Genomic DNA, 18,873 nt, shown 5'->3' on the forward strand with positions numbered 1-18,873 from the left:
ACCCAGCAACATTTACAGGCAAGCCCGTTCAGCCCCAACACAAAGTACATGACTGTGCAGTATATGAAGACAAATGTAGCAGGGTAGGTTAGGACCCCCTTGACAGAGGAGAAGTGTTTTTTGGAGATCAAGTATATATCAAGAGAGTGGCCATGAAACACAGGAGCAGCAGTAACAAAATATGTGAAGTACCAATCAGAAGAATTCCAAATAGTGATGCAACAGAGATTACCCTCACACTATTCAGCACAAACAGCAGAACTTATAGCACTCATTGAAGCACTAGAAACATAGCATATGATGATGTCGCCATCGATACCGGTTCAGCCTACATGACATCTACAGTACATTCATGATTATCAAGTGGAAGAGAAGAGGTTACAGAGGGCAGATGGGTCACCAGTCCAACATGCAATCTTGTTAGCCAGACTAATAAAAGCATTGAAAGGCACCCTTCGCGTAGCAATTGTGAAGTGCGCATCTCACTCCAAAGGGAAAGACTTGATATTGCGCAGAAATGCGGCTGCAGTTGCAGCTGCAAAACAGGCAGGTAATAGGCCCTTTACGGAGGAAAGCCAAACGCCTGTCACAGCAGTTCAGCAAGGAACATTACTGGAAGCCTACAGTGCATTATCAAAAGAACACATTATTGACTTTCAAGTAAGAGCCCCACCAGAAGAAAAGGCACTGTGGGTAAAAAGAGGTTGTACCCTGTCACCCACTGACATCATATGGAGACAAAACAGCACAGGTAAAGTAGTAAAGACCATAGAGCTACTAAACATTGCCTTAGACCAGCTCCACTTTCCTACGCATGCACCTAGGCAGAACATTGCTGCTGACATCAGAGCTGACTGGATAGAGGTAGGCCCTTTTGTTAATGCAAATGCCAAATCTGCAGTGAGGTTCTTCGTGAGGGAGGTGCTCCCCAGGTGGAGCATCTGTGAAGTTCTGAGGTCCAACAATGGGCCCCACTTTGTAAATGAGTTTTTTGGGGAGGTCACCCGTTTCCTAGCAATTAGACATAAACTGTGTACCACCTACCACCTGCAGGCAAATGGTTTGGTGGAGCGGTTAAATTGTTTACTCAAAATAAAGATGGACAAGTATTGCGATACCCTCAAAAAGAGCTGGCTCTGCTGCCTGCCTTTAGCTCTGTTCAATCTGTGCAACCAGCCAAGCAAGGACCAACACCTGTCACCCCATGAAGTGAAGGAAGATGCTTACAAGGGGTGTGCCTATACAAACATCATCTGATGCACACAAGAGTGCAGTTTTATTGGGGGATGAATTTAATGTAAATCTTAAGAATATGTCAACCTGTGCAAACCTCATCTCTTCACAGATAGACATCAAAGTGCACCATCTGGCCCCAACTGAACAGCAAGACACAGCAACAGAAGAACCTCTTCAGCCACAACCTGGCTACAGAGTCTATGACAGACAGCATATGCAATGTTGGAATCAACCAATGTTCACTGGACCATTTGAAGTGGAGAGAGCAACACCAAATATAGCAAAGGTAAAAAGTTGTCGTGCCTGGGTGCATCTAAGTGATCTGCACAAAGACACAAGTACGGTACCACAGCACTCACGAGCAACAGACCTTGGCACTCAAACAAGAATCAGCAATGAAAGTTGAGTATTTTTTTTTAAAGACTTTCTAGTACAATAGGAGAATGACACCTTTTGGGCACAGCACAGCAAGTGCAGCAGTCAATATACATGACGCCAAAGTGAATAATCATAGAAATGTCAAGAATGTGTTTATAGGGATATGTTGTCTATTTTTCTCTCTTCTTTTTTTGTTTGCATTAATTGATGAAATTAGGTATTAGAGGTAGTAGGCATAATGAAACGAAAGTAGAAAATATACTTACTCTTAGAGATAACCTTGTGACCAGACACAAACAACAATTGAATGAAGAATTAAATAATATATTAGACCATTCAGATGTTAGAAAAGTTTGGTACGACCTAATGAAGGCCATTAGTAGGGCCTAGGTAAATGAGTCATGTTACATATGTGGGCTTATCCCACATGCGGTTGGAACCCCCAGACTGTTCCTATCTAACGATGTGCCGACTTTAGAGGCACAGTGCTTGGCACATTTGATAATTTGTAGAATGCAAGGGCAGTTTCAGGGAAACACAGTTCGAATAAATATGGAAAAAAGATCCAAATGTGAATGTGAAGGGATGGGGAAATATGAAGAAGCACAGTGTCCTGCAAAACCACAAATGGACATAGAAGGCACAACGTTCTTGAACAAGAAATGGGTGAAGTGGCAGGCAGTGTTTAATGCTGAGGGGCTAATGGGATTTACAGAAGAAGAAATAAAGCAAACAGATGAAAGCTGTAGAAATGCATGGGCATTGCATGTAAACAAGACCAGTCGACATCAACATGAACAACCTGTAAAAGTGCAGAAACTCACTCGATCTTAGTTCTGTTTCAGGGGCAAAGGAAGCATGCTAGATGGAACCAATAGTAATTGTAATCTAACATACGTGATGCCACCACTAAATGAAGGAACAACCACCATCATGGACCTCCTGTGGCAATGCCGTATGAAGGCCTACTTCTACCTACCAACCTCATGGAAAAGACTATGTTCATTAGCAACTTTGCATGCGCCTGTAATGATGATTCTGCAAAGTCATATAAAATTGCCGAAAGGACACTACCAGCCCCCTGCATTGCCCTTGGCAGTTGTAGGACAAATTAACTCACAAAGAGTGAGAAGAAGAAGAAGATCGAACTGTTACGCTCACCTGACTCCCACGGAGGCGCAGGCCTGGTTTGGAGTGCTGTTGCCTCTTCTATGGTGAAGCGCAGGACTCGGAAGATGGACAGGACCGGACCTTCAAATCTGGCTTGTCTGACTCGCAGAAATATCCTTCTTTGTGTGAAAAGGGAGTATTAACAATCTGCGGGATAATGTGTAAGCCTCCCACTCCCTTCTCACCCTCCACGAAACCCTTCTGCGATTCCCCGTGAAGTCTCACCTTAGGGTCTGAAAGGACGAGCTCTCCATCTTGCTTCTGATGCAGGGGCGCGTTGTAATCCAGTTACTTCACTGGATCATGGATTGTAGAGAGTTCAAGTTTGCTTGACCTTCCCGGTAAAGTACTGTGAGAATTCTGTTTATAAGTATGAGCCCGAAATAATAATTGTCCGTTGTCTCTATTTCAGGTGCAGAACAAAGATTCCGAGATGAGCAATGGAACTGACGAAGGAAACTCAGGTGAGTTGTTTGATGAGAGGTTCCTTTAGTGTCCTTGCATTAATGCACTAATGCTTGTGTCATTTTTTCCCCATAGGGGCCGGGTTCGGAAATGCCGGAGATATGGCACCGACCCGAAGTCAAAGGTGCAGTTCCAGTAGATATCAGGTAAGTCTTCAATGAGCGTTCAGGTAATGTCTTAGCATTCGCTCACTAACGCTGATGTCTCTTTTTCCCCTTAGGGGCCGGGGTCCGGAAATGCCAGGATGCGGCACCGACCCGAAATGAAGTGGGAATGACCCAACAGGTAAGTCTTATGATGGCAAATTAAGGTTTTCTTATTCTCTTCCCTAGCTCACCTTTGTTCTTGTCTTTTTCTCCCTAGGCGCTGAAATGTGGTTGCGGATCCAGAATTTTCGCTGATGAACATGGAGGCGCCTAGTAAAGGTGAGTGGAATGCGGCGCTGCAGCGATCGATGCGATGTGCTTTTAAAATGAATGTCTTCCTTTTCAGGATCGTCGGCGAAATGTCTCCGGAATGCGGATTTAGCAGGTAAGAAATCTTCTTTCTCCTATTCTCTTCTCTTCTCCCTTTGCAGGTGTTCCAGGATGCTGGCGGGCGTGGCAGAAGTCAGGATGCAGGAGCAGACACGGTGAGCGCCCAGCTGCTAGATGCAGAACAACGCGAAGCGTGAGTTGCTGCTTGGGCGTGGCTTAATTAGTCTTCAAAGTAGTTCCAGGTATGTATCCTTCCTCTCAGGTATGTATTCTTCCTCCGGCCACACCCGTGTGGTTAAGTAGTCCCCAAAGAGAAAGTAGTCCCATTCAGGCCTCTAGATGGCCCGGATGTTGCAGCATGGTCTGCATCAGGTAAGTTTACACCAAGCACCTTTAAACACAAAGTCATCTTTTATGAGCCTGGTGCCTATGGCACCAGGACTGTTGTCCAATATGAGCCTGGCGCCGAAGGTGCCAGGACTGAGTCCAAAGGGCCCCTACTTGGGGCTGCTGAGACTTCCCTCGGGGACATGATGTCTGCCTCTGGGGTAGCTGGGCCTGGTCTGGCTCCTTGGAGGTAGGCATAATGACACAAACTACTTTTCAAAGGAAGCAGACAAGACCTTAGAAAAGATACCAGCACGTTATAGAAGTGTTCTTTACCTCAGTGTTAGCTCCTGGAATACAAACTGCAACAAACTCAAAATGGATTCAAACGATCCGCTGGAAAATGATGGGACTGTCAAATGCCACAGAAAATGGTCTTAATGCAATCCGAGAGGAACTTCATCCACTTAGGTTTATAGTACTGCAGAACAGAATGGTGCTGTACCTACTAACAGCAATGCAAGGTGGCGTCTGCAGGAAGATCGGCAGCACTTGCTGCACCTGCATGCCTCCAAATGATGCAGACAATGGCATGTTAACCCTTGCAATCAAACAAATGGCTCAGTTGAAAACCGACATTGAAATAGCAGAGGGAATCATTAAAGTTGATGATTGGCTAGCAGTCCTTACTTCGTGAATGCCCCAGTAGCTCCTAAATGTCTGCCAAGTTTTGTTTCCTATCCTTATTGTCTTGATAATATTCTGGTGCATTTACCAAATAATAATGACCTGTTGTGCATCTCATGGAAATAAACCTAACTTCCTTGTTGTTATAACAGGTAGTGCCATTCCTCATTGGTAAGATAAAAGCTGTCAAACTGACCTGCAACCCAAAGTAGGGGGAATAGAAATGTATCCAATACACATTGGCCTTTGATCACCACCCCGACCCAGAAAATTACTTTGAATGCTACATAGGCACCAGTGCAGATTGGTGAAACAGTTTCTTAAAATGCAACCCATGGGATTATGGCATGTGTGGAGGAGATTTAAGAAATGTATGTCAAATATGGGTGCCCAAGAGTATATACGACAGGCAACAAGAAGAAGATAAATATGTCAGAGAAGATATGGAGAAATTCGTCCCTCATGGGACAAAAGGGGGGAATGTGCATGAAATTAGAAGCTATGAAAAGCTACAAAAATCAAGTTACGAAAATCACTGTAAAAAGGCACACAGCATAAAAGCGAGCAGCGCCCACATAGAGACTTCCAATGTGATGCTAGTAGATCTGCCTTAGTGAGCCATGATGCACAGATCTCACACTCAAATATAACCTCATAACCTTAATAAGTATAGCACTATTTAACAGTAGGCAGGGAAATATTAAGGGGGTATCCACAACGAATAGCAAATGATGATGAACCTTCATACTAATCGAATAAACATTACATGTAGGCCTTGATAACAAGTTAGCCATCTCTGAAGCATGAACACCCTCAACCCCTCAGCAGAGAACATCAGCCAGGCCCTTGCATTAAAGTGCACACATACTGGATTGCAACTTTCCACAGCAATACCAAAAACACAGCACAGTGATTGGTTAAGGCCGGGGGGGAGTGGGGGCATCTTCCCAGGCCTGAGTTGCGGTAGTGAGGTCATAAAAAAGCTACCAAGAGAATATGGGACCCCAGAGTTGAAGGACAAACACTGTACATGGATTGGTCAAAACACATCAGCTTAGCTGAGCTCCCAAGCCTGTGTTAAAAAGACATATAACAATTTATATTCCTAGGCAGCGCATCAAAACATATTATAATGAAGGTCACAATGAGCAGTGAAGAGTCCAGAGAGAATAATTAAGGAGCACCACTGCCCTCTGTATGGAAAACTCTCACTGACAGAGCTCAAATTACTAAGAAAGGAGCCACACAAGACACCATTACACAAAGAGAAGAATTAAAGAATTAAGCAGGAATCAGTGACTTTTATGGACGCTCATGAACAACCCTCAAAGCATATACATGACATTAGCAAAGAGCAAATTAATAATATCACAAGTTACATAAACACATACATATATATATATATATATTCACTGAAAAAACTTTGTTAAAGGGATGTTATTGTTAAGTTGCACTAATAAAAGCCTATGAAATTCAATGAAAAATCTTTGTTAAAGGGACGTAATGGTTACAAGTAAAACCGAAAAACCTCAGAAATTTGCCAGTTATGGTAAGTTTAGCAACCATAACTCGTGCCACCACCTTGTACTGCTAAGACTAACACCCAGGACATCAAAATTACAAATGTCATTGATGACATCACTGATGACATCTCATATCTGTGCCACTTGTTTTTGTTCACTGACATATCTAGGCAAGGTGGTTTACTTCACTGACAGTCAAAATATTTAAATTCAAAACGTGCCATATATAGACGTTAACCTTGTCATATTTTCTTAAAGCACTTTCCTATAGGTTTGGTCTCAGCTCATGGTGCACATACATAGGTCAATAAGCAGGCCTCAAACACACAATTCATTTGTATCCATGAAGATAAACTTTAATGTTATTAACATTTTCTGAAGATGCTCTTTCTTTCTTCTTTACTTTAGTTTCCCTGTATGTGCCTCTGATTTGTATGCATTGTGGGTCTTCATATGTATTGTTTGTACTAGCACAAGTGAGTAGTAACTCTTGAATTGTTAGCTAGTTATCAGTCAGAAGTCAGTTGGAAAAGTTTGTTTCAGATTCAAAATCCATAAAACCCATGAAATCAAACAAAACATACAAATGATAAAACCCTTCCTTCAATAAAAAACCACAAAAACCACATTGTACATCTTCAAAAACAGTCACACCATAAGAAGCCGTATAAAATGCAGTACATACTGCCATAACTGTAACAATATTTAAAGCAGGTCTAAAATCAAAATGCCGTTCCCATTACAGCTCAAAGGGGGAATCAGCAGCATTCCCCACCCTGTAACCTCAATAACCCCTTTCTAAAGTACATCGCTGTCTTCAGAAAGGTGAGTAGTGCCCAAGCAACCAAAAGAGAATCTGCACTTAAAAGGAATGAAATAGCCTCTCTTTAATGGCGAATCTTAGTCTCCCTGAGAACTGGGATTAGTGTCACTCTCCGGATCCCGAAGTACCCCTGGCAGAATAATAACAGAAGCACCAAATTTTCAATAATATATCCGCACACCGGGCAAACAGCGGAATCTGGAAAACCTTTCCAGTTCACTGTGTTCCCCCGTAGAGGGAGACAGTCAAACCTTACCCGAGTGATAAGCCAACAATCTTTTTTATAGGAACCCCAGATTAGATACATTTGAATCTCATAGGGCCGACTAATCATTGCATGCAGTTTGACAGAATTAATTTCATGCTCAGAAAGTATTCTCTTCCTGACAAACACTTCACCAAAAACAGATTTGTAACCATTCACCTCTGTTTTAGTTAAAATGGCAGCTGGAGGAAAAAGAATACTTAAGTTGGCCTCTCCTAGGGCTTTAGCTATATAATCAAGCCAAGGAATTCTTTGCCACCCCGCCCTCCCCAATACTGATCTAATAATAAAATGGTTCAGGGAGGCATGTACATTCAGCCACATCCGCACCCAGAAAAGTATTGGGGCCAACGCCCACTGATCATCCCAGAATTCCAGCCCCAATTCTCTGTGAATAGAAGTGCACGCTGAAGAGTTAAGGAGTCCCAAGCGGTTGACCCTCACAATGGGAAAAAAACGGAAAATGCCCCCTATTTGTTGGCTCATCTTAGCCGATTGTTTGGATAGATGCGACTTCCCAGTGAGAGCTTCTGAGAATCTAATCCCCAGGTAATAAAAAGCCTTCGCCCTGGGGAGGACTTCTCCAGCACAAATCATGGGTCGTATTGCAACTGGCCATTTTCTACCCACACAAGCCATTACAGCCGATTTTTTGGAGTTAATTGTTAACTGCAGATTACTCATAAAGGCTGCATATGCATTAATCAGGGTCTGTAGTGCTCTCAGGGTCCTGGATAGCAGTACGGTATCATCTGCATATGCTAGCATAGGAAATGCTTGAAAAAGTCTTCCAATATATTTAACAAATCCTTCGAGAGGCTGTCAATGTAGAGGCAAAAACAAATTGGGGCCAGGACACAACCCTGCCTCACCCCACACCCTATCTTAAAGCATGCTGTGGAGTGACCCTCTGGACCACTTGGCACACACACCTTATTAACACTGTGAATTTCCATCAAAACCCTCAATATGTTCCCTGGACAGCCCATGGACCTAAGCACTGCCCAAAGCTTCGACCTATTGACCTTGTCAAACGCAGTGCTCAGGTCCATATATGCTAAATACACCACCTCTCCCCTACTAAAAACTGAGTTGGCCACAAGGAGAAACAAATTGAGACTCTGCTCCATAGTTCCTACTCCTGGGCTGAAACCAAACTGGATTTTGGATAAAACCAACTGTTCCGTCAGCCAGGTTTCGATGTGTCCTAGTAGTATTCTCCCAAAGATCTTAAAAGAAGTGTCCAATAGTGATGTTGGCCTATAGGCACTTGGGCTTGTATGCTCCCCCTTCTTGAATATAGGAAATATGATAGCCCTTTTCCAAGATGGAGGCTAACTACCTGATTCCATACAAGCATTACACACCACCATCAAGAGAGGTGTCCACTAGTCCAAGGGGTCCTGAAGTTATCACATGTTTAGCATTACTCAAAACTCTGATAAATTAGCATTCATTATTGTACTATCCAAAATTACAAGATTATAAATGTTGTACTTCTATGGTACATGCTGCCGCCATTGCCTATGTTTATGTATGATTATGTTCCTGTATAAGCAACAACACTCTAATACAATGTTGTTTGGATGAGTACAGTCTTTAATAGATTAAGTAGTTCCTGATAAGTCTCCCGATGACCCCTGACATCTTGTTACGAACACTATTAACACAACCCCTTGTAGGGGCTTTTCATCAAAATTAATTTCACAAGTGATGTCATCAGTGACATTTGTGATGTCATCTTTGATGTCCTGGGTTTTAGTCTGAGCAGTACATGGCAGTGGCTCAAGTTATGGTTGCTTAGCTTACCATAACTGGTGAATTTCTGAGGTTTTTCAGTTTTACTTGTAACCATAACGTCTCTTTAATGTTTTTTCATTGAATTTCTTAGGTTTTTATTAGTGCAACTTAACCATAATGTCCCTTTAACAATGTTTTTTTCAGTGAAATTCATGGGTTTTTACCAGTGTATGCTATTTTCCTACAATTTACTAATATCATACTTACCCCAATATAGCAACATTTTTGACCAATTAACAAAGTTTCACCTTTAAACTCTGCCATTTCCCACCTTCTAGCATAATTTTTAACACTTCTATACAGTTTTTACAACTTTTTTAACGGTTTTTGAATCCGTTGACATCGGGAAATGTCTGACGTCATCGCAGACCTTCCGTACAGTGCCACGTGACCATGCACTCGTGCAAAGCATGATGATGAGTCTGCACTTCGTGATCGGGTCCGTGCTTCGAGGACAGTTTGGAACTGCATTTTCTACCGATCTAGGAACTTTCAAGCTCAAAATTTACCCTTGCACAGCTCCTACACCTAAACTTGCTCATTATCCATTAACATTTTAGTACAAAGCACATACTTGGAAGAATATTAGCAAAACTGTTATTTATCTTAAAAATGGCATCAACTATCGCCATCCCTCCTCCCTAAGAGCCACCACCAGCTGGAGGACCTACAAAACAAAAAAAGCGCAGTACTTACAAAGACAATGAAGACGACCAAGAACATGAGGTAGAGGAAGTGCTTACCTCTAGCACCCAGAGGAAATCATGGCTGTGGCAGTTCTTTACCACTGTTGTGTATGTACCAAAGGCTAGAGCTAACAAAGTGAAATGCACTGAGTGCAGTTGGGAACTACCTGGACAGTACTCCTACGGGACCACCTCAATGCACCGCCACACCAAATCCAACCACTGCAATGCTCTCAGAAAGGTTGTTCCTTTCTTAGCTAGTAGTAGGATGTCTTCCTCCACCTCATCTTCCTCAACCAATACTGTAACCACACAGCCTACTTCTGTGGGACCCAAAATCCCAGCAGCTACCTTGCAAGCAATAAAAGTGGCTGTAGATCCATATCTTTCGAAGACAACAGTCCTCTGCATATACTGCAACACACCAGTCTGCAGAGGGAAGCAATTTCGAAGTGCTTTGGAAGAAGTAACCAAGGAGCATTAGAAACACTGCCCCCTACCATAGAAGTAACACAATGGCAACATCTTCCCCTGTCCACCTGCCCCTCCATATTAGTACTTAGTGCCTCTTCCCTCATTTCCCTCCCCACCTTGAGTTCTAACCTCTCCTTCAAAAAGAAAAAATACATCAAGCATCAACAAAAGTAAGGCTCCTTAAGGAACCATCTTTCACAGTTAAAAAATAGAACTAAATCAAATATCTTATAGACTCCATCTACTTTACATTTCTCAGTAAAGAACATAGACTCAATAAGATTTTCCAACATTCCCATTAGCATTTTGTGTTATGCTAATGGGAATAATGTGGCGTTCATCCCTGTTCCAGGGACTGCAACGGAGGATAACGGCCCGGCAGCCCAAGTTATCAGCCCAAGCAAAGCAAGGGCGGATAATGAGGGCTCCAGACCGTTATCCCCTGTTCCAGCCCCTGCAATGGGGGATGAAGACCATTAGCACCCCGGTTTCCCAAAGGGGCAACCCAGGTTGCTAAAAGAATTAAGGATTTTTTGTCTGGTATAGGAAGACAAATCCTTTTCCAATATGGCCTCCTGAAAGGGAAGGCAGGGCTCCGTAAAGAGCCCCTCTTCCCTTTCCATGGCAGCCTGCAGAAGGCGACGAGAGAACCCTATGACGTTATTCCCTTTCAAACCTATCCCACTTTCGAAAAACTTTACCACAAGCCGGTCCCAGGTGGACATGGTCACTTTAAACCCATTTGTCTTCCCTCGTAATCATGGCCAGTAGCCAGATTGTCCGTGTCATGACCTTATGCCATGACCCGGACATTCTGGCGACTGCCCATGGCCACAGGCTATGCCTCAGTCACCAAAAGTATATCACTATTTTTTGTACCTACATTATGCCACTTGTCAAAAAATAAAACACGGGCAAATTTGCAAAATCATGCTTTAAGGTCCTTGCCAATGCTCCTTACATGAGTTGCTGGAAATCTGCCCATGTTTTATTTTTTCAAAAGTGTCAAAATGTATGAAGATACAATAGTCATATAACTTAGCCCCACTTGACAAAACCCATTCACACTTTACACAAACATTCAAGGTTGGGCCTATAAACTTTCTGTATACTTTTGTCCACATTTGTCAAATGGCAACAAAGTTTTAAGCCATTTAGAAATGTTGAGACTCCCCTCTAATTTAGCTCCCTCATGACAACATCACACCAAACTTTACAAAAACATGTATATCTATATCTAAATTGTTTTTGCAAACATTTGTGTAGATTCATCAAAGGGCACCACATTTGTAAGCCTTTACAATATGTCTGGACCCCCCTCTAATTTTGCCCCCTTTAGACAGAATCCCACGAAACTTTGCAAAACCATTCAGAATCAGGTCTAGAAAAGAATTCCAATAATTCATGCAGTTTCATTGAATGGCGCCAAAGTTATAAGCCATCCATAAACTGCTTTTCACCAACCATTGCAGAAATAGGCAAAGATGTCCCCGAACATCTAAAGTGTTCGCGAACATCACAGGACTGTTTCCATAATTCCGGACTGTTTGCGACTTCATGATTGAAAACCCCCCGTTTTTAGGCTTCTTACGGCCATATCCCATTGCATCCTCATCACCCTTCACCTCCCCAGAGATTATTTGATAAGTTTGACAAGTGCAATGTTGTGTTTTTAATGTTTTTATCGGGATGTCTGCGGACACCAGCCAATGTCCCTGAATCCAACATGGCGGGCATTTAAAAAATCTGACACACTTCACGCTTTTCACCATCCAATTAGTGGGGGCGTTTCATGTTCCCAGACATCACGTCGCCCTCCAGGTCAGTCGAATGCCAGTCCACAGACCAACAAGGAAATGGGTCCACGGACCAAACCCAGATATCACACATTCGTTTTTACCTGCTTTTAGCCAGTTTTAAAGAAAATTACTGGATGGATTTACACCAAATTTACAAAAGCACGCTTTCAGGACCAAGCCACTGCTCCTGTTGCAGATTTGGTGAAAATCCATCCAGCGGTTTAGGCTGTAGGCATGAGCAAATATTTTTTCCATTGCGTCTATGGAAAGAAAAAATGTTTGGGACCCCCCTATAACTATCCCCCACTTGACAAAACCTCACCCAACTTACCAAATAAATTCAGAGCGGGCCATATAGTTCTTTTTTGCAAAGTTTGGTAAGAATTCGTCCAGGGGGATCAATGTTATACGCCGCCGAAAAAGTGCTCTTGCTATGAGTTGAGCAACTTAACCATAACTACAAGGCCGCTGTCGCAGGCCTTGTAACATATATATATATATACATATATATTCAATGAAAAAACTTTGTTAAAGGGACGTTATGGTTAAGTTGCGCTACTAAAAACCTATGAAATTCAGTGAAAAAACTTTGTTAAAGGGACGTTATAGTTCCAAGTAAAAACCGAAAACCCCCTGAAATTCACCAGTTATGGTAAGGTAAGCAACCATAACGCGCGCCACCACCGTGCACTGCTAAGACTAACACCCAGGACATCAAAGATGACATCAAAAATGTCTTTGATGACATCACTGATGACATCACGTGCATTTACCTTTCATGACAAGACTGTACAAGGGATTCTTATTGTAATGTTAATAAAAAAAAGTGTCAAGGATCATTGGAATAAATATCATTAGGTACGTAGTGCATTAAGTAATGCATTCATCCAAATAGCATTGTATTATGAAGTGTTTTCCAATATACTAAGGTACACATGTAGTAATATAGGCATAGTGTGCAGCAGACATGATGAATATGCAATATTAATAATCTTGCCATGTTAAATATTAAAATGATAAATGCTTTCTTATTAGAGTCTTGCATACTGTGAAACATTTAATAAGTACCTAATTAAACCCACTTACTACATTATTGCTTTACTGCACACAAAACACAAACAGACAACAACACATACAAATAGAGCATATACAGGGAAAAAGAAGTAAACAAAAAAACAGCAGTATTACCCGACAATCTTCATAACCTAACTGATTATCTTCATGCACTGAAAGGATTGCTCTGCTTCAAAGCTACTACTTCCCTATGTGGAACTATCACATATTGTGACTAGACCCTAAGGAAAGTAGTGTAAGTGCAATGTGTACAAATATGAGCATATCCAGGGAAAGTACAGTAATAAAAAAAATAACAGAACTATAAAACAGTGTTGATAACCTTACTAATCATCTTCATGCATAGAAAGCTTTGCTGTCTTCCAAGTCTGTGTTTTCCCCTTTGTATATGTTTCATATGCTTTGAGTGGACCTAAGTGAATTACTGTCAGAACACATTTGAAGTATAAGTCTACAAATATAGTACTTTGTACTATATTATAGTGAATTTTTAGTTCCTGACTGTTACTGGCCTAGAAATATCAGTAACAGAAAAAAGAGTGAGCCAGTCATGTGATGTCATCAGTGATGTCATCAATGTCATTCATGATGTCATATTTGATGTCCTGGTTGTTAGTCTTAGCAGTGCACGGTGGTGGTGCGAGTTGTGGTTGCTTAGCTTACCATAACTGATGAATTTCAGGGGGTTTTCGGTTTTACTTGGAACCATAACGTCCCTTTAACAAAGTTTTTTCATTGAATTTCATAGGTTTTTATTAGTGCAACTTAACCATAACGTCCCCTTAACAAAGTTTTTTCATTGAATTTCATAGGTTTTTATTAGTGCAACTTAACCATAATGTCTACGACCATCTTACTTCATTGCAGACCTTCCGGAGAGTGCCACATGACCATATGCTGGCACGCGGCATAATGACGTGTCTGAGAACCCGTACGCACTTCACTTCGTGGACAGTTCGGAACTGCATTTTCTACCGATCTAGGAACTTTTAACTTCAAAATTTCCCTTGCACAGCTCTAACACCTATTCCTACTCATCTATTAACAATCTAGTACACAGTACATACTTTTAGCAAAACTGCTATTTATCTTAAAGTAGAATTAGCTAATGCCATCCCTCCGCCCCAAGAGACACCACCACTGCTGTAATCAAGGAGCATGAGAAACTCTGCCCCCTACCTTAGAAATAACACACAAGCAACATTTTCCCCTGTCCACCTGCCCCTCCATATTAGTGTTTGGTGCCTCTTCCCTCATTTCCCTCCCCAACTTTCGTTCTAAGCTCTCCTGCCAAAAAAAATGCATCCAAAAACAAAATAAATGTTCCTTTAGGAACCACCTTTCACAGTTAAAAAATAGAACTAAAAAAAACATGTAGACTCCATCTACTTTATATTTCTTAGTAAAGTACATAGACTCAATAAGATTTTCCAACATTTTCATTTTCATTTTGTGTTATGCTAATGGGAATATTGTGGTGTTCATCTTCCGTTCCAGGGACTGGAACGGTGGATACTGGCTCAGCAGCCCAAGTTATCAGCCCAAGCGAAGCAAGGGTGGATAACAAGGTCTCTGGACCATTATCCCCCCATTCAAGCCCCTGACATGGGGGATGAAGGCCATTAGCAGCCTAGGTTCCTAAAGCAGGAACCCGGGGTACTGAAAAAGAGGATTTTTCTTCCTACACCGGGACGCCTGTGGCCGGTGTAGAAAAAGAAAATCCTTTTCCAAGATCGCCACCATGGAAAGGGAAGGTGGGGGTTCCATACAGGGCCCCTCTTCGCTTTCCATGGCAGCCTGCAGAAGGCAAAACGAGAACCCTATGACCATATTACAACAAGCACATTTTTCTTCACTTTCAAATCGATCCTTATTTCGAATAACTTTTACACCTCCCCAGAGATTATATGATAAGTTTGACAAGTGCAAAGTTGTGTTTTTTAATATGTTTTTACCACAATGTTCGCGGACATCGGCAGATGTCCGTGAATCCAAGATGGCAGGCATTTCCAAAAATCTGATGCACTTCACACTCTTCACCACCCAATCAGCGGACACATTGCATGTCCGCGGACATGACGCAAGCCGATTAACCAATCGGTGTCGTGTCTGCTGAGCGAACAGGGAAGTTTGTCCTACATTTTGGTCATTTTTTAAAAAAAACTACTAGACAGATTTTCACCAAATTTACAAAAGCACGCTTTTAGGACCAAGCCGCTGCTCCTGCCACAAATTTGGTGAAAATCCGTCCAGCGGTTTGGGCTGTAGGCATGAGCAAAATAAAATTCCCATTTAGTCGATGGGAACAACAGACATTTTGGGACACCCCCTATAACTTTGTCCCCCGTGGACAAAACCTCACCAAACATTGCAGAAAGATTCAGAGTGGGCCATATACTTTATTTGCAAAGTTTGGTGAGGAAGCGTTCAGGGGGAGCGAAGTTATAAGCCGCCGAAAAAGTGCTCTTCCTATGAGATTAGCGACTTAACCATAACTACACAGCCACTACTGTGGCTGTGTAATATATATATATATATATATATATATATATATATATATATATATATATATATATATATATACAGTGAAAAAAACTTTGTTAAAGGGACGTTATGGTTAAGTTGCGCTACTAAAAACCTATGAAATTCAGTGAAAAAAACTTGTTAAAGGGACGTTATGGTTCCAAATAAAACCGAAAAACCCCAGAAATTCGCCAGTTATGGTAAGTTAAACAACCATAACTCGCACCACCACTGTGCACTGCTAAGACTAACACCCAAGACATCAAAGTTGACACCACAAAGCGTGGGTTGACGCTTCAACAACTGCCTGAAACATAATATTTGTATTAGTAAGGATTACAATATTGAAAACACAAAACACACTTGGGGTCGACCGCACAGGTACATATCAATGGCTAACCACGAATGAAACATGGTGTAGAACAATCAAACGACAAGTGTTCCAGTCCTGATGATCACGGTCGATGGAGCTGTCAGTATCCATACCTCGTGCTGCTGAAGAACATCTAGGGCTGTTGTCAATGTGGTGGACGCTTCAGCATCTCCCTGAAAGACAGTACTTGCATTAGTATGGATAACACTAATTATAACTGAAAACAAACACCAGGGGACTCTACTTGATATACACTAAGGTGTATATCAATTGGAAAGCACTAACCAAACAATTGGTAAAATAATCACACGATACATAAAAACTATTACTTGACATGCATAAAACACGTCTGTAGCGGAATAGCCAAGTATGATTACCTGATACGCGCTAGAAGTGGTTGATAACTGCGGGCACGTCACGGATGTAGAATGTTCTTGCTTCAGATTCAGTGGATAGTCAAGCAGTTGTAAAGGTAAATTATTGTTTGATAATGAAATGCAAATATTAAAAAATTGCCATGTAAACCGATAGAATACTTGAGAATAATGCTATTGAAAATGCGCAATATAGTACAGTTCCCTGTGGCCATAAATAGATTTCCTTTGGGGGTTATAAAATCGAAAGATAATTTATTGATAAATGTCATTATTCAAAAAGCTATACACTCATATCAATATCGAAAGTATTACAAGGGAGTATTACAAGGGACACAACACCTAAAATATCACTTAATCCATTCGGCTACCTACACACTACCGCAAGGCCTAAAGCTAAATCCGGACACTTGGCTCACCAGTGGAGGAATGTGGACGAATAGATCTGGAATAGCGTTTGCGAGCAATTTTCGTGTCATTCGCCGTTTATTCTTCTTTGTTACCCAAGATGTGGCGTACATGTTTGAGGAAAAGTGCCGGCTGCAGATGCGGTATCGATCACCCCTCTTGTCCTCTAAGACTTGTTGGACTCTACTTTCCAGCTCATCCAGTGGATATCCGCAATGTCTGACCCATTCTCTTATTCGATCAACAGTTGTAGTGCCTTCAGATTTAGCATGGGTCTTCGAAGGGCAACCGCTAATCGAACAGGCAGGCATTGTTGAAAATTCTGAAAAGTAAATATCAAGATTATTATAAAACCTTGATGAATAAAAATGTTATAAAAAAGTAAACGAACCATACCATGTTCAATGCAAGGATTGTTTTGGTCGCTGCAACTATACCAGTTCATCATGTGCGGCTTAGTATTTGCATAAGTTACAGAAATGTTTTAAATGATGTGACTAAACTCTGAACATGTGACTCGTCCCTTGGATGTTCTGTCTTGCTTACATTATAGACTGGACCCCCGAAGGATGCAATTCAATGACAATTGACACAGATGAAAATAAATAGATCTATTGATAGCATAACAATTGAAACTCAAGTCAATAGCAATGAGACCAATGACCATAGCACTATTGGGTACTGTAATCGCAAATAGATAGAAATGTAAAAATGACCGAAATATGACTAGGATACATGGCCTTACCTTGACCAACAAACAGTTGGATTCAGCAGGCCGAGCAGTATGTTGCAGGAGAACAGGTAGATGGCCACAGGTAGCACACTGACGAGTTTGCTCGAAGCGGTCACAAATAGCATGAAGATGAGCATATTAGCATAGATCTCAGTACTTCTCAGGTAGAAGGTTCAGGAGTTGACGTGCAAAGCACAGATATGTTCTCATGAGACATATCAAGTGGTTTATAAAGTATTAGAAACAGGGGTGTGTTTATGAATGAATTACGTGTGTATGGTGTGGTATTATGTGGTTTTCAGGGGGGCGGCCTGCCTCAGGGGAGGCCTGCCTGGAGACACGGGGTCTGAGGAGGCCATGTGAGCGATGGCCCCTGGGCGTAGGATACCTTTTGAAGTGTACATGCTGTTTGGCACCTTGGCCGTTTGCGCCCGTGACAGCCCCCCATGCAGGCGCTCATCCCCGGGTGTGAACCACTTTGAGAGAGGGGGGTGGGATGGATGGGCTGGTGGGTGTGCAGATAAGGCACAGGAAGACTGCTGAATGGAGACACACTTATGTGGATTGCAGGCGGGCGACCTGCCTCAGGGGAGGCCTTCCTGGAGCCACAGGGTCTGAGGAGGTCATGTGAGCGATGGCCCCTGGGTATGGGATACCTTTTGAAGTGTACATGCTGTTTGGCACCTTGGCTGTTTGCGCCCGTGACAGCCCCCCATGCCAGCGCTCATCTCCTGGTGCGAACCGCCTTTGATAGAGGGGGGTGGGATGGATGGGCCGGTGGGCATGCAGGCAAGTGTGTGGGAGCGAGGGGCCATCAGGCCCCTCTCATCCTTTACTTCTCAGTAGAAACTCGGACCAAGTGCCTCAAGTAGTGGGTTCTCCCCTTGCCCTTATGTGATGTTAACTTTGGTTGACATTTGCGTAGATGGGACCACTGAGCAGGACACGGGGCATCCATTTTTGTACCCCCTTTCCACTCCATCTTGGTGACCAGGCCTCACTGCGCAGAGCACATGGCTCCCACCCTCGTTCCCACTCTGACTGGAAAACTCCAGAGGTATTTGCAACAGCTAATAAATGTAACACATCACTCTTCCTCTGAGATCACTGTCCTGCATGTGAACCAGCCTGAACTAAGCACATAGCTCGTTCATCTCCACAAACGTGTCCTTGCCCACGCACCCTCACCAGTGGAAACTTACTGCCATTCTGACCCTGTGTCCCTGCAGGGTATTCTCTTCATGTACCAGACCACTGACCACGCCATGATGCCCACCTA

The sequence above is a fragment of the Ambystoma mexicanum genome, chromosome 6q (genome assembly GCF_040938575.1).
Source record: "Ambystoma mexicanum isolate Mex_15411 chromosome 6q, UKY_AmexF1_1, whole genome shotgun sequence".
Lineage (NCBI taxonomy): Eukaryota > Metazoa > Chordata > Amphibia > Caudata > Ambystomatidae > Ambystoma > Ambystoma mexicanum.